At 42.6% G+C, this 17,250-nt stretch overlaps 1 protein-coding gene across 1 annotated transcript in view; it reads left to right on the forward strand.

Annotated features, from left to right (window-relative positions):
• peak1 (pseudopodium-enriched atypical kinase 1) overlaps window positions 1-17,250 on the forward strand; it is a 144,976-nt gene that overhangs the window by 62,230 nt on the left and 65,496 nt on the right. Inside the window, exon 3 of the mRNA XM_085778533.1 lies at window positions 15,052-15,139. The gene's annotated coding sequence lies outside the window, so the exon portion shown is untranslated. The remainder of the gene's footprint in view (window positions 1-15,051; window positions 15,140-17,250) is intronic.

Here is a 17,250-nt window from a genome sequence, read left to right on the forward strand (position 1 = left end):
GTGCTTTGTAAGTAGTTAGCTATGTTTCTTTTTCTTTTCTTGTTTCCTTCCTTCCTTGTTGTTGTTGTTGTTGTTGTTGTTTACTCTTGACCTCCTCCCTCTTCCTGGGGCCAACAACACCTGTTGCTGTCTGCCCGGCGTGGCCGAGGCTGCTGGCATACTGACTTGTCTCAGAGACGCACATGTAGAGGACGATGGCACAGGACTTGAGGGGTTGACCAGAGAACAGGCTGCACAGGGACAGAGATGAAGAGGAGTCGGGGGGGGGGGGGGGGGAGGGGGGGGGGTCACGAGCCGCCTCTCCATCATTATTATCACCTCCCGTCTGGAGTTTAGAGAAGAGACTCTGGCTGCTGATAGGACTCCCTCTCATTAGGCTGGATGACTGGCTTCCATGTTAATGAGAACTCTGGTTCAGTGTTTTGGGACAACAATGATGTTGTGTGATTGCTCAGAAATGTTTGTGTGTGTGTGTTTGTGTGTCCGTTCATTACTGAGCATTTTCTGAAACAAAGATTGATGTTTATATTGTGTTGTCCTGCTCAGCTTTCCTCTCTCTTTTCTGCTTGGTGAATCTTGAGTTTATTGTGTCGGAGCTTTCTCAGCTTTAAAAAGGTTTCAAGCAGAATGTTCATCTTTTTACACAGACTGTGGTCTATACACCCCCCGACTACACTTTCTGCCTTTTTTCAGCACAATCTTTTCTAGCCTGAATAGAGAATCCAACCATAATAAAAGAATATTTCACAGGATTTTACCTCAGTAATAATGGAACCCAAAAGTGAAAGAGGGAGAAGTGCAGACTGAGATTGAGATGGGGAATGATCGATTTTTCTAACTCTTTTCTCATTTGTGAAGAAGAAAAAAAAGAAGCCTGTGCTCAGCAGTGCTGCGAGGAGCAGTCAAGTTAATACAACTTGATTTGTGGCTTATCTGTGTCTATTTTTACTGTATGTGTTTTGGATTATCCCCCCACCCCCCCCCCCCCCATCATATTTCTTTGTAATCAGCTCTAAGCGGGAAGACGCAACACACACGTCTATGTGGTAGCTAATGCTTTTAGGCCGACCAGAGACACTGTGTTTGATGGTTTGAGTTGAGTTCTTGGTCTCGGTTCAGTCGGTGTTTGTTGTCACAGCAGGGTGGCAGTTCTGAGTTGATTCTGAGCACAGTGATCCAGCCCCAAGAAATGATTTACAGATGTAGCGAGCTCAGGCCAGAAGAGGAGCTTCTTGATTAGTTGCTTGCTCGCTTATTTTCTCATGCCTGGACTGAACTTTATTAAGTGACAGCAACAAACCTGAAGGAGAAACAGGAACTGTCTTGTCAAACCAGCTGTCACAGGTGACCTCAAAAACACTAGAGGCATTGGACAGAGATCAATACCTGAAATTTGGAGGGGGCCTCATGTAACCTGGGTGGCCCCTATACCCTGGGGTCCTTTGGCCTGGTTCCATCCCGTTCCCTGTTCCCATTTCACCCATGTATGAGAACCGAGGGCAGGTTGTGACAGTGTATCGACTTGGTAAACAGTTTCCAAACTTCCTCTGCCAGTTCCAAAACTTCTTTGGCTGCGTACCCCCTTCAAATTCCTGACTTAGCTGACACCCCCAATGCCCGCACATGAGAAAAAAAGGAAAAAAAGAAGCACAAAGGCCTGTTTGACAGCTGCACTTTCAGATACCCCCTCCCTATTAAAGGGATGGTTCAACATGTTGGCAAATTGGCCCATTGCTAAAATCCCTGTAGTCTTAGGAGCAGGTTTGTTACCTTTAATTGACCTATGGCTAAGCCCCGCCCCCTCCACTCACTCGGACAAACAGTCAACATTCGGTGACAGTTGCTATGGCAACAGCTGTCACAGTAGAGACATTTCACAGGAGGCAGTTGATGGTTTTTGGAGACAGAAAGATTAAATATCATCTGGAAGTCACCAAAACTTAACTTAACTTTACTGCTATGGCTGCCGTTTGCCGCGAAACGCCGATAGCGATGGGCTAACTTCTGTTAGCCTGTCTATGGAGTTTTGCATTATACGTTAGCATTAAGCTAGCGGACTTTATGCTTAGTTGTGATACTGGCTAACATCTAAACATCTCTGACAATATGTTGCCTCAAATACGTTGTTGACTTAACTTAGAACAGATGTAGACATCCTTGTTAAGTTTATCCAGGTTTAGTTGGTGTTGTGGTCTACTGCATAACTTTATCCAGAGCAGACACTTCTCTTGGTTGAGATGTGGCTTGGAAAAGGGTTAAAAAAATCCCCCCCGTGGCCTCTCAGGATACCTAGTGTCAGAGTTACATGTAGCCCATGAACACCGTTTGACCATTTTAAACTTAAAATGTCAAGAAAAAACATATAAAAACGAATGAAAACTGACTAACTGCAATGCATTTCAATGGACGTGGAAGCAGAGAATGTCCGAGTGTATGGGCTAGCTATGCGCACTGTGATTGGCTCATCATGTTTGGGGGCGGGGCTTAGCCAGAGGTCAATTGTCGGTGCAAGCTCATCAAATACAATCCAACAACTCCAAAACGCTCTCGTGTACAAGTTGTGACCTGCACATTCACCACGCTATGCGATAATAACGGAAAGGCAAATGCAGAGAGTGCTTGCCGAAAAACTGCTACCGACACATCAGCGGTTTTGCATGAATTTACCCCTAAACAACTCGTAATGTTCTGTTATTATCTTATGTGGTGAATGTGCAGGTCACAACTTGTCCACCAGAGCGTTTTGGAGTTGTTGGATTGTGTATTTGATGAGTTTGATGAGGGAAACCAAGAAATCCCATGAGCCTCCGTAGCGTAGCTCTGAGCAGCTCGCGGCTCTGCTCCGCCGTCTAAAAATAGCTTGCACCAACAATTAAAGGTAACGAACCTACTGCTATGACTATAGGGATTATGGCAATGGGCCAATTTGCCGAAATGTTGAACTATCTCTTTAAATATGAAAGGAGGCTGAAAATCACAGAATATGTCTGTTCTGATGGTACAAGTCAGCGGTTCTGAAATATGTGTTTCTCTTCTTTAATACACATTCTACATCTCAGAGGCAACGCTGGTCCATGGAGCTGTGCGCCGCTGGGCATGCACCAAAAAACAGGTGTGACGCACCGAATGTGCGTTGCTCTGCCATTACTTTGGGTTGTGAGGGTGCACCACGTGTGTCTTCATTGTGCACACAAAAGACGCTACATCTGAATGGCCCCCTATGCACACACGCATGTTTTAACTAAGGCGGCGGCCAAAATCACCCAGGCGGGCCCGCCTTTGCCTTAGATAGGCAGGGAATTTATCAGTAAATTATAACACTATACAGTCTTTACCATAGTGCACTACAGTTTAGGAATCACTTCATTACATCATTCAAAATGCTGAAGGTAACACATAGACAATATATTTTCCTTTATTGCATTATAAGCCACTTTAGAAACTATTAATTCCTATACAGAAATCCAAACCTTCTCTTAGTTTCAGATTGTTGCCTTGACACTTTAAAAGTGATGCGTGGATGAATTTGGACTGATGACCAAACTTTACTGTCACGGACAACAACATCAAGGTTCCTCTACACCTTTCAGGGTGAATGTAATGTCTTGTTTTGTGTATTAAGACTTCCACAGCCTTAGATGAAGCCTGCCAGAAAAGCTGTTAGGCACGGCAGCTGCATTTCTAGGCTGGGAATCCACTGCAGGAAGCCTTGAAGCAGTTGTTGTTAATGTAACTTTTTATGTTTTACAAAGTTCTCAACTGTAATTAGCTTTTGATTTGTGCCATCAATCATTTTGTCAGGGGTGGTGGTTTTCACACTGTTGGGGTCTCCTCTTTGGAACCACACACCAAACGGAGGGCATCTTGTTTTAGCAAAGAGCTCCTCTAATAACCTCCTGAAGTGAAGCCATGCTTAGCTGTACACTCACTGAATCTTAATGTTAAGCTTTGCTGAATACCCTGAGGGCTTGTTGTGATGAAGAAGAGGTGCCAGAACATGATTTTAAGTATGGATAACGTGGCAAATCTTTGTCTGAGCCCATGATGAATTATGATGAGTCATTATTTATACCTAGTGTCACATTATGAGCCGTCAAAGAGTCCCATGAGAAGATTTGCAGCATGTACTGTAGCAGTCATAGTTGCTTGTTTTCTAGCCCTGGGGATTCAGAGAAAAGTGAGTATTTGCTGACCAACCACAGAGCTGTCTTCAGGTGTCTTTTGGTAGAAACCCCGAGGTTGCTATGACAACATTAAAAGTCTCATCTTTAACCATGCTGTGTCCAGGTTCCCCAGGTGAGGATGATTGAGATGTATGGATCAATCTGCTTTATATGAGACAAAGGCGAGACACTACAGGCAAAAACATTGTTTTTTCGTGCACTGATCAGTTTTTGAGGCTATTTTGCTTCTTTAATATGTTTTCTTTAAGAATAGTGGAAATAAATGATATAAAATCCACATTAAGGTGGTTATTTTATTTCATTTTGTCTATGTTCGTCAGTAGATTTCTTCTAAATTCACCAAAAGTTAGCATGCTACTGGCTTACTGTGTCGTTCCTCTTGTCTGACCCATGTCATGTCAGGTATTGTTTCAAAGCTCTCTCTCTTTCAGTGATGTGGGCTCCAAAAATGTCCATTTCCTCTGTATCAGCAACAAACAACAACAACAACGACTGACAATAACAATTTATGGAATTTTACAAATTTACAATGCAAATCTTTAAAGGCCGTTTTCTCAAAAAGAGTTTTTTGTCATACTCCAGTAGCACTTACAGACACCAAACCTTCCAGTCTTATTCCTTTCTATATTCTGAAAGTTTAATTGTCTTGATGTAAGTAATAAACTTGGGAAGTTTCATGGTGGTATCTGTTCCATGGGTTTACCAGGCTCTAAAACCTATAGACACGACTATCATTGTGTTTTTATTTACAAAATACATATTTGTCTGCACTATTTCCCTGAATTCCTCAGATTATTCAGATTGTTCTATTTGTCCCATGTTGGCTCACCTGTTTTACTATTATTGTTATTATTTTTTATCTGTCAATTAAATGAAGAGTCCCAGTGGTACTTGTCACCGTGGAGCCCCTCTCCCCTCCAGCACCGCCCAGGCTGACACTGAGAAATGCAGAGTAGCTTGAGAGGTTGTTGTTATGGAGACAGGCACAAGGCAGAGCAGAATGACAGCGACGATAGAGGACCGAGCACAGCTGCTCTGATGTGTCACCGTATGTGTGCATGTTCATGTAACAGCTGGACTGACCTGTGTGTTCATACAAAACCGCTGATGCGCGTTGCGTTCAGGGACAGTTTTTCAGCAAGCAGTCTCCGTATTTACCCTGTATTTACCTCGAAAACGGCTCCGTTTCGTATCGTTCCGTCATTATCTCATAGCGTGGTGGTTGTGCAGCTCACAACTTGTCTACAAAAGCGCTGTGGAGTTTTGGGATTTTGAATTTGATGAGTTTAATGAGGGAAACCAAGAAATTCCCTTAGCCTCCATAGCGTAGCTCTGAGCAGCCAGCTGCTGCGCTCCGCCGTACTGAAAATAGCTTACACCTACAATTAAAGGTAATGAACCTACTGCTATGACTATAGCGATTATGGCAATGGGCCAATTTGCCAAAATGTTGAACTATCCCTTTAAATAGTTGTATCTTCCGACAGCAATCACTTCTATAGAGTGTTTGGTCTGAAACACGGGTCTGTCAGTCACTCTGCTCTGCTCTGAGCCCAGGAGAAAACTTTCCTTGTATCCTACAACCTTTATCCAATGAGGAGAGAGAACGGCATAAAGGGGCAGTCCTCTCTGTGTGTGCAGCCAAGGGATGCGCCTGAATCTGGTGACGTAGGGACGAGGACCAATAGATCCATGACGAGGGCGGGGGCTGCTAACTCCATCTGCTGACAAGACGTTATGGTGCGTTCAAGGCAACCCGTAACTGGTGTTTTTCCGACCTGTGAAGTCGTACCAGTTTGATCTGGTACGAGTTCACGGGTCAGAAGTTATGAGTGGCCGTTATAGTGACTTTCACAGGTAAAACAGGTCGGAGAAACACGAGTGGGTTGCCTGGAACGCTACAAAGTCGTAAGTTATGACTTGAAGCTGTAATTTACGGTTTCAAAAGCCTGCCTGGAACGCAGCATTAGCCAAAACCACCGGATCGCTTACTTCTGCTTTAAGTCAAACACAGGTCTTGTGTTTTAAGACAGGTTTTCAGGTCTTCAGTTTAGTGGAGGATGGTGGTCAAAACTGGAGAGACAAAGTTCAGTTTTGTAGAGTTTATTGTTGTTTTGTGATGTTTTATTTAAAGGGATAGTTCAACATTTTTGGCAAATTGGCCCATTGCCATAACCCCTATAGTCATATTATGGTGAATGTGCAGGTCACAACTTGTCCACAAGAGCGTTGTGGAGTTGTTGGATTGTGTATTTGATGAGTTTGATGAGGGAAACCAAGAAATTCCATGAGCCTCTGTAGCGTAGCTCTGAGCAGCTCACGGCTCTGCTCGGCCGTTCTAAAAACAGCTTGCACCGACAATTAAAGGTAACGAACCTACTGCTATGACTATAGGGATTATGGCAATGGTCCAATTTGCCAAAATATTTAACTATCCCTTTAACAAAGTGAGTAGGCTATGTTATGGCCATATAATCATTCAGTAATTCAGTCCTGAATGAGCAAGACAGAGAGAGGTTTAGACTGATGAGTGGTCGGATTCTCGAGTCATTATATCTTAAATCCTGATTTGAAAATAGTTTTAACATTAAGGTGAAATGACTCATCATAAGCGTTGTTTGTTTGTTTGTTTTCTTTAGTTTTTCATGATGTTGGCAGTGTTGTGCTGCTGGTGACTCAGTAGGTCCACTCTGAACTGTTCACACAGCCTGTTTGCAGGCAGCGTTGATGAGGGTGAGTCAGCAAATACTGAAGAAACCAGGTAATTGGCTGGGGAAGGTGAATGTATTCTGGGAGGGTAAAGCATCTAGAACAACTACAAAAATGTTCAATCAGCTTAAACCTGATGCTAACAGTATTTAACACCATCTTACTTACTTAGTACATCATTTTTCCTTTGATACCTGTGTTCAGTTGTGGAACCAAAGAGAAACCAGCAGCTTTACAGTAAACAACAGTGTGTCAGTCATAAACCAGCAGGAAGCTCAATGATTATGATTCATGAACAGTTACTCAGGCTTGCTGATACTTTCATGTGTCATGTACTCTTTTTGATTGCTGAAATAGTTTTCTCTACAGTCATGGCCAAAAATATTAGCAGCCTTTCACTTTTGTTTTCAGACAATGCCTCCAATTTCTCCCTGTATTTCTTTGGTTTGCAATGGAACAACACAAACGACTGAGACAAGTAAAATCTGACATTATACACAGCATGATCTGATATCACCAAGTAATTAACAGCCCAGGAGCGCTGTTATAACCAACCAGTTAGGGTTAGGGTTAGGGTTAGTCCTGGGCTGTTGTTTACTTGGTGATATCAGATCGTGCTTATACTCACAGAACTCCAAAAATGAACTGAACAAAGCTATTGTGATATATTGCCAGAACCTGTTTATTGTCACAGGTGAGTTCAAATACAAATTAAAGGAGCACCACATGGTTGAAATGATCCAATGATTTATTTCAGTTTTGAAAAGTGTCAATCATTTTCTGTGGTCCATTTTTGGAGCTGTGTATATATTTAACTTTTTTCCTCAGTTTTTTTGTATCTTTCTATTGTATATCAGAGAAATACACGTATGAATAGCAAAACACTTGTAGTTGTTTGTGCCTTAACATATTAGATATAAACTGCTCTGGTGTCATTATATCAGCAGCTCTGCACTGAGTGACAGCAGGCTAAGCTTAGTTGAACAGGGCGGAGGCACATGACTGAAACAGAGGGAGCATGAACACACTCGGTAGCTACTAACTGAATTAACAGACATGAAATTCATTTGTAGAAAGGTTCTAAATGGATTGAGTTCTCAGTCATCCGCCACAGCAGTAAACATTGAGGAGTTATTCTTTGAACATAAGTGCTCAGACAGTCAAGTAAAAGCATGTTCAATGTTTTTAAAAAAAAATCCAAACTGTTATTACAGTTTCAACACATAGGCACTCCAGGAAAAAGCAATGGTTTGCCAGAGCTGTGAGTCCTGTGATGGGATGGGAATTTACAGGTAGCAGATGGACCAGTGGAACCAGCTGTTGTTTACTAGCTCTGAGCTAGTGATTGCAGTCAGCAGAGTTCACAGAGGCAGCGACATGTGTGCAATAGCACCTGCAAACACCACTCTCCAATTGAAGTCAGCAGAAATGGGCAAAACAAACAGTGTAATGCTGATACTGGAGAAGCCTCTGAAAGGAATAACTAGGCCGGGCGGTCCTGCTTCTGACTGCAAGTGTTAAAGCCAGGTATGGACAGAATGAACACACTTTTTTTTTTTCAGTAATTGTTCTTCTGTCATATGTCCACTCAGCCACTTAACTAGACTAATCCAGCTGACCTGCTTAGGTCAACTGGAGGTGGTTTTATTGGGCAGCTACCAGGCGTGAATAGCTCTGAGTGTGTGGGCGGGACGCTGCACTGTCACTCAGTAACACTAAAACCTACCAGAGCACAGGAGGGATCATATACCAGCTCATAACCATCCTCTGCCTTCACAATGCTGCTCTGAACTGACACTGTGATGAAAATGACCCGTAGCGTTCAACTGCTCTACGTGTCTCTCATGACACAACTAGTCAGCTGATGGTTGGGGCACTCACCCATCGGTTTTCATATAGATTTATTTTTATTTCAGTTTCCCATGTGCAATATACTTTGGCACTGTACTCTAGTTAAATTCAGCATACTTGTGCAGTATACACCTACAGTATAGGGAGCGGCAAGTAGCTAAAGCTAAGCTAACGCTAACTGTAACAAGCAGCAGCTCCGGTGTTGACAGCTAGTAGCTAAAGCTAAGCTAACGCTAACTGTATTTACCAAGCAGCAGCTCCGGTGTTGACAGCTACATGTAGTAGCTAAAGCTAAGCAGACTGGAAACACATCTGAATCATTTCCCACTAATTCACCTGCAGACAAACCCACAGCATCACGCCTGCACCGGAAACGTTACAGTACCGGCTGACCGTTAGTTAGCATTAGCATTAGCATTAGCACGATGCCATTGTCTCCACAGAGCTGTCAGGATCTGGCCCCCCTGGGCTCGGCCTCACGTGACATCAACGTACTAATGCTGTTGGTGCAGAGATCATTTTATGCTGACGTTGCCACCGTAACCAGTAAATATTTATATATTTTGGACCCGTCAAAATTTGTAAAACAATTATTTATATTCTATACAATTCTTCACCCCCTTATTCTGTGGATGTATTATTTTTGAACAATTAATCGTTTTGATGAAAAAGTTGTATAACCTTTAATTCAGTTTTTTTCTAGCTTATTGCATATTCTAGAGAGGAACTATGCAGGATTTGTATGTATCTTAACTATGCTAGGTATTTTTACCTTAAGTAAACAGTTTAATAAATGGTTTAACTTGTTACGAGGGAGAATGGAGGCTCTCTGCCTTCCACGTGTGTGTCACTTATTGCGTCTCTTTGCTGAAAAATAACTTTGCAAGATGGGGGCCGCCCCAGTGTCCCAGCTCTTGTCTCTGCGGCACCGCGTCACAAACGCGCCCTGTAACCCGTAATCTCTTGTTTATCATTATGACAGATTAAACTACGCAAATATACACGTTGTAACATTTTATATGATATATAACATTAACTATCACTCTATTGGTTGATTTCTCGCGGCTTCGATGTAATGCACATGGCCGTAAGGAGGGTTAGCAACAGAGGCTTCTCTGATAGTGGTTGTATGTTTGTGCCTGTTAAGTCAGTGGCTGTAGAAACTGAATTGATAAATAAAGCTGCCTGATTCTAAATTGATTATATATCTCCTAAAAGCTTCAGCTCTGTGATGTTAGAGGAAACTGTTATTTGATTTTTCCATGCATGTCTTACAGTATGTTGTTTTAGCCATAACATCTGTGATCACACGATCACATAAGATTTATACAAACATAGTTTCCCTGAACCTTTTGTTTGGAAATATTCATGGTGGATAAAGAAGGACCCAGGCAGTAACTCTGCTCTTTTTAATTGTCAATGGGCTTACAGTATGTTATGCTGCTGAACTCCATTGTAGCAAAAGCATCATTTCCTGAGAGTGCAGCACATGAACTGGTGGGAAAAATGCAATCATAATCCACTGGAATAAAGGTCAGAACTACAAATATAGAATCCAGTTTTGGCGGAAAAAATCAATTTCCCCTCTAACCAGCGTTCCTCGCTGACAATCCAGCGAGCGCTCGGAGGCTTGCGCCTGAGAGTTGCCAGAAATGTTCATTAGTTGTCATCAAAGCTGTGGGGGGGTTGGGCCACTGTACTGCATAGCAATGAGGGTTACATAAGAGGCTAACAGCATCCCCACATAAAGTTATTCCAGTGTAACTGTGTCTCACTGTGTGTGTGTGTGTGTGTGTGTGTGTGTGTGTGTGTGTGTGTGTGTGTGTGTGTGTGTGTGTGTGTTGGTTCTTCCTCATTCACAAAAACAGAATGAAGAGCTGAAGCAGGCTGGTCACAGATCAGCACCATCAGATGATTTAAAGCCTCACGGGAGGAAGCTCACACACACACACACACACACACACACAGCATTCATTTACTAATGTACAGCCCATAGGTTTTATCACCACAGAGCTTCCGATGATTTTCTCTCCACGTTCCTATTTTGACAGATCATTTTTCCTTTTCTAAAGCAAGTAAATAAGCTCATGAAAGAGAAAAAAAGCCCAATCCTCCTGAGATGACTGTGGCTATTTTTACCTCCATTACAAGATGCTTTGTGTTCAGATGATTTAATCCAGAATGGTTTTTAAAGATTGAGTCCCTAATAAGAAGAGGATGCAATGAAGGTTTTGCATTATGTTTTCTTGGTTGCATAGCAACACCCATAGAGCCACCTATTTTGTCTCCAAATACAGCACCTTGAACAGACCCTACTGCGAAAGGAGGAATCAGAATCTGAAAATGGGTTTTGGCAATGTCAGTGAGTTCTAACATTCACAGCCGACGTTGAATCCACCAGCGGCAGGATGAGGAGAAGAGCTGCTGTCCAGGCAGGACACACACTGAAGAGATGCTAGCATGTTCTTTCACTGAACTGTGTGTGTACAGTGGCGTGCAAAGTTTGAGCACCCCTGGTCAAAATTTCTGTTAATGTGAACAGTTAAAGGGATAGTTCAACATTTTGGCAAATTGGCCCATTTCTTGGTTTCCCTCATCAAACTCATCAAATACACAATCCAACAACTCCACAACGCTCTGGTGGACAAGTTGTGACCTGCACATTCACCACGCTATGAGATAATAACACAACGTTACCACACAGAGTTGTTTTAGAGGGAAATTCATGTAAAACAGCTGATGTGCGTTCCTGTTGAAGGCAGTTTTCCAGCGAGCAGTCTCTGCATTTGCCTCTAAAACGACTCTGTCTCATAACGTTCTGTTATTATCTACGTAACAGCGTGGTGAATGTGCAGATCACAACTGGTCAACGAGAGCGTTTTGGAGTTGTTGGATTGTGTATTTGATGAGGGAAACCAAGAAGTCCCATTAGCTCTGAGCGGCTCACGACTCTGCTCCTCCGTTCTAAAAACAACATGCACCGACAATTAAAGGTAACAAACCTACTCCTAAAACTATAGGGATTATGGCAATGGGCAAATTTGCCAAAATGTTGAACTATCCCTTTAAATGGAAGATGAAATGATCTCCAAAAGGCATAAAGTTAAACATGAAACATCTTCCACTTGCTCAACTGTTCACATTAAGATAAATTTGGACCAGGGGCTCCTAAACTTGTGCGTGCCACTGTATACGTATATTTACAATGTCAAACCTGATACAGTGGCAGTGACAAGTGTAATATCCACATGATGATAAGAACATGTTTGACTGGTAAAACTCCAACCACACAACCACACACAGTCACTACAAGATTCAACAAATGCAGTTGATATTGTGTGTGTTGTGTGAACATGGGGTTCCTCTGGAGTGTGTCCCTGCATCTATTTGTGTAACGATGCTACTTCACTGGAGAGTCATTTTCATTAGTCCAGACCAAACGACGTGCAGCTCTGCACCCAGTGAGACAATAGATTATTACTATCAGGCATGTTCTCACATTTAAACAGTAGGCACATACAGCACGGTTAAAGAGACTAATATGATTATTTAGCGTCGGGGCTCTATCCATCCTGAAGGGGGTTTGTGTTTCTATAACAACCTGCTCTACATTATCCTGCTCATTACACAGCTACTTACTCATGAAATAAATAAGATACTGTACACATTTGTGGTTACAATGTGAACTTATTGATCTATAAATTGCCTCTGAAAAAAAATGCCTGCAGCGATTGAACAACCTAAGTCTGCGTGGAAACAGCTGATCAGCGGCGAGTCCATTAAAACTGTTATTTATAATAGGGATGCTCCGATCAGCATTTTTGGGTGCCGATCCGATCACCGATCACAGGAATCACAAATCTGCCGATACCGATACCGATCACCGATCACAAAATGGATGGGAGAATAATAATAATAATAATAATAATAATAATAATAATAATAATAATAATAATAATAATAATAATCCTCAATGTCCTGTATTTGTGCACCACTTAAAGTGGTAAAACCATTTGTACTAAAATAAATAATACAATCAAGATCTTTATGCCCTGTCAAGAGCAATAGATGAAATAAAATAAAAAATAAATAAAATTTACTTAATTTACTTGCCTTAGCTACTCCCCAAGTGAGGCAAAAAAAGGCTTCAAAATCAAATCGTCCATAAATAACCTTAGCACAAACTAAACTCCTAGTCGACTGGCCTTTATTGGGACAGGCTTTTATCTGAGGGGGACTTTTATTTCTAAATCCCTCCTCATCGTTCAATAGCTCATCTTCATCTTCTTCACGTGTTGTTCTCCTTGCTGCGTTGTCGGACCTGGCTCTCTGTTGCGCTGTAGCGCGTCACTCCCATTCAAGTCAACAGCATATTCACAGCGTGTGCTGCGGTCCATCTCCCGTCCCGACCGGGACCCGGACACGGAGCAGAGTCCTGCTGTCCGACAGTGCAAGACTGTCCCTCTCTGAAGCAGAGGAGAGATCAGCTTCACTCCCGTCAGTCTTCACAGACAGTCCACACACAAGTTGAAAGAGTTTCTGATCATATACGCTATCGTCAGTGTTCCAGGCGACGGAGTTTTTTTTTTTTTGACCCGCCCTGCCTTTGCTCGTTTATACAAAGCCCCGGCTATTAATTGAATACCGGTGTCCCAGCTTTTATTTGAGGAAATACGGCGAGCTTGTTTATTTGAGGTAATAAGGCAGTCAATTCGTCTCAGCCCCCCCCCCCCACCCCACATGCAGTTGTCCATGGTGCTGAACCTGGTGACGTTGTTTACACTCTGCATTGTGGCTTGAAACGCACGCTGCAGATCTGTCCCTCTTGCTTTCTCCCCCACTCCCACTTCGCTCTAGCGCGGCTGAACCCGGTATTTTCAGTTCGGAGTGGGGGCTCCACATGCACACAGCGAAATGATAACTTCTAAAAAATAATAATAATAAAAAAAATTAAAAAAAAAAAAAAAATTAAAAAAAAAATTAAAAATTAATAATCGGTTTTTCTGATCTGCACTTTGAGAGCCCACCGATCATCCCGTTTAGGGGCAATATCGGCCGATAACGATCGGCGGCCGATCGATCGGAGCATCCCTAATTTATAACTCACTTTAAACTGGATGTTGCCACAGATAGTCAACTGAGACGGAGGGATGGGACTTCGTTGGTGTTGTTAAAAGTAATGTCTGTGTTTTTCTCATGCTGAACAACATTTTCACAATTACAAGTCGTCGTAATTACCACACACACCGCTTTACGAGAGCGATCTGTAACTTCTCTGGGGAATCGTCAACCGTTAGTCATGAATGAAGGTTTCAATCTCACATGTCTTTTTCTATTTTTCTGAAGCAGCAGCCTAATGGAAAGGTAACAATCGCCAGCGCCGATGAGAGCGACGTTCCTGCTTATACACAAATAACAGACCTTAGAATGCAATGATTACCCATTTAGAATACAGCATTTAAAGGGATAGTTCAGCATTTTGGGGCAGTTTTTCGGCAAGCAGTCTCTGCATTTACCTCCAAAACAACTCTGTGTGGTAACGTTGTGTTATTATCTCATAGCGTGGTGAATGTACAGGTCACAACTTGTCCACCAGAGTGTTTTGGAGTTATTGGATTGTGTATTTGATGAGGGAAAACAAGAAATCCCATTAGCCTCCGTAGCGTAGCTCTGAGCAGCTCACGGCTCTGCTCCGCCATTCTAAAAGTAGCTTGCACCGACAATTAAAGGTAACAAACCTACTGCTAAGACTGGCAATTGGCCAATTTGCCAAAATGTTGAAGTATCCCTTTAATAGAGCCGCGTAATAATAAAAAATAATGTATGTGTGTGCTGATAATGCATATAAGTAACAGCTGAAATACAGTAAACAAACCCAATTTTATCAGATGCTTGTGACCTTGAAACTCCATCACCACGGTCCCTATGACGATCAGACTTGTCTTGGTAAATGGTGTTTAGCCTGCGATGGGTCTCAGAAGCAGTGATCGCTGCCTAGAACAAAACCTCCGGGCCCATCTGAGTCTAATAACGTCTGTATGTTTTTGAGATGAATTTACCCCAGTGTTAAATGTGGCATTAAATCTGGTATCTGTTCTGTAACATCATGCCAGAACAATGACTTGCTCTGAAAACGAGCCACGATGTTAAAAGATGTGCCTCGGGGCGAACTAACAAAACGCTCCCTCTTCTTCTCTCTGTTGTACTTTCTTCTGCCCCCCCCCCCCACCCCCCCATTCATTCTCTCTCACACTCTCATACATTTTAGTTTCTCTAACAGTCTCTGTTTTTCTCTCGTCCTCTTCAGGTTCCAGCAGTCGGTGCTCTCCGCTTCACCAGCCTGGACTCATGACTGCTGCTGCTGCTGCTGCTGCTGCTGCTTGATTCAGTGCACTGTGAGTATACTTGGTGTGTGTGTGTGTGTGTGTGTGTGTGTGTGTGTGTGTACTTTGTGTGTGTGTGAGTATACTGTGTGTGTGTGTGTGTGTCTCTCCATCTGTGTTCCTCTCATGGCGTCATGGTCTTTTAATGGTTGTTTAGTTAGGCCATGCAGCATGCACACTTGAATGAATGCCTTACCAAACCCTCTGCAGTCGATGCCTCTCTGTGGCTTTATTTGCCAGACTGTTTTGAATTGCAAAGATACATTTCTTTTTTTTCTTTGGGTGACTGTTAAAGTTGATGCCAAAGGAGTCTGGTAACTCCCTGAGGACCGAGTCGTGCTGTGATTAGTCTCTCAAGCTGTGTTCATTATTCTGCTGATTCTCCTCTCTGCACTGCCACAGCACTCTGCTATCAGCACAGCAAGACTTTCTTTAAATCAAAACACGTGTGTGTGTGTGTGTGTGTGTGTGGACGGAGACAGTGTTCCCAGCTTAGTGACTGACAGGCTGCTCCAGGCACTAGGCCCTATTGTTCGCCTGTTAGTGTAAAAACTAAAGTATTCCATCTATACGTGATGTAAAGTCATGTACTGTAATAAAAGCACAGCACCCTAAATATTAAAATGAGTTGAAAAGCTGCACTACAGCTCATGCTTGTGGTGGAACTGTATGTGAACGGTGCCTGCAACATGATTAAAGCTTAAAGGGATAGCTCAACATTTTGGCAAATTCGCCCATTGCCATTATCCATATACGGTAGTCATAGGAGAACATCAATTGCCTTTATTTGTCGGTGCATGTTGTTTTGAGAGAGAGGCGGGGAGGACAAGACACGGTGCTTTTGATTTTCCTTAAATCCAACAACTCCAAAACGCTCTGGTGGAGAAGTTGTGACCTGCACATTCACCACGCTATGAGATAATAACGTAATAGCACCAGATGGAGCCGGAAACTACACTGACGGCTGCTTGGCGGAGTGATTTCAAAAATGCGAGTATTTGCGTCATAATGTTACATAATTCTAGGTTATTATCTCATAGCATGTCCACGAGAGTGTTTTAGAGTTGTTGGATTGTGTATTTCGGGAAAACCGAAAGTATTGTGTGCCGCATGCACCTCTCTCTTAAAACAACATGCACTGACAAATAAAGGTAATGAACCTGTACTCCTATGACTAGGATTATGGCAAAGGGCGAATTTGCCAAAATGTTGAACTATCCCTTTAATGATTTTTGAATTGATCTTTTCAAAGGCGTTTTGCCTTTAATCCATAGTGTAGTAGTGGAGAGAGCAAAGGGTGGAGTCAGGCTGCGGCGAGGACTGTAGCCTCTGCATGGGGCGCCTGCTCTACCAACCGGGCTAAACGGTCTTTGAATTGATCTTTGACAAAAAATAAACATTAATTTAATACTATCAGAAGTTTAAATAATTAAATGAAAACAATAATAAAGATGGTATAAACTAAGGGGCCTATGTTAACCATGCTAACTAAATAAAAAGCACAGTGGGAGGTCTTCAGTCTCTCCAACATCACCTGCTATTTTGGTTCGTGCATGTGCAGTTGTGCAAATTGCAAAAGCCTTGGTGAAGTGTAATACAAACCTGAGGCTGTAATGATTAATAAATATACACATACATTAATAAATACATGAATACATTGACAATGCCCTTATTGCTGTGAAACAGAGAAGCCTCTCACATGCAGTACAGCAGAAAGCAGCTGTGGTTAAAGATACTGAAGGAATCAGTGATCTCAGGGTGAAGAAATGAGCCAACTGTCAGCGTGCTGCTGGTCCTGGTTGTTCCAGCACACTGCCACAAGAACAGGGCTCTAAAGGTCAAAGGTCAGGGGGCAGCACAACAAGCTGTGAACCCTAACAGTTGTGTTTCTGACCACTTGCACCACCCTCATCTCTAACTTTGTCTGCTGCAGGTGCCGCTGCTTCACAACAGGTGCAGAGTAACACTGTCACATCAACCATACTGTAGTCTACTGATCCTGGTCCAGATATTCTACCTTTTCTGTTGTGAGACTCTGTCATTGACTTGCTGTCTGTCTAGTGATCTTTGTTTCCATATGTCTGAGTGCCAGCTGGGTAGAAGAGCAGCCATTGTGTTGTTGT

The sequence above is a fragment of the Trachurus japonicus genome, chromosome 6, assembly GCF_045865225.1.
Source record: "Trachurus japonicus isolate A0001 chromosome 6, Traja_1.0".
In the NCBI taxonomy this organism is placed as follows: Eukaryota; Metazoa; Chordata; class Actinopteri; order Carangiformes; family Carangidae; genus Trachurus; species Trachurus japonicus.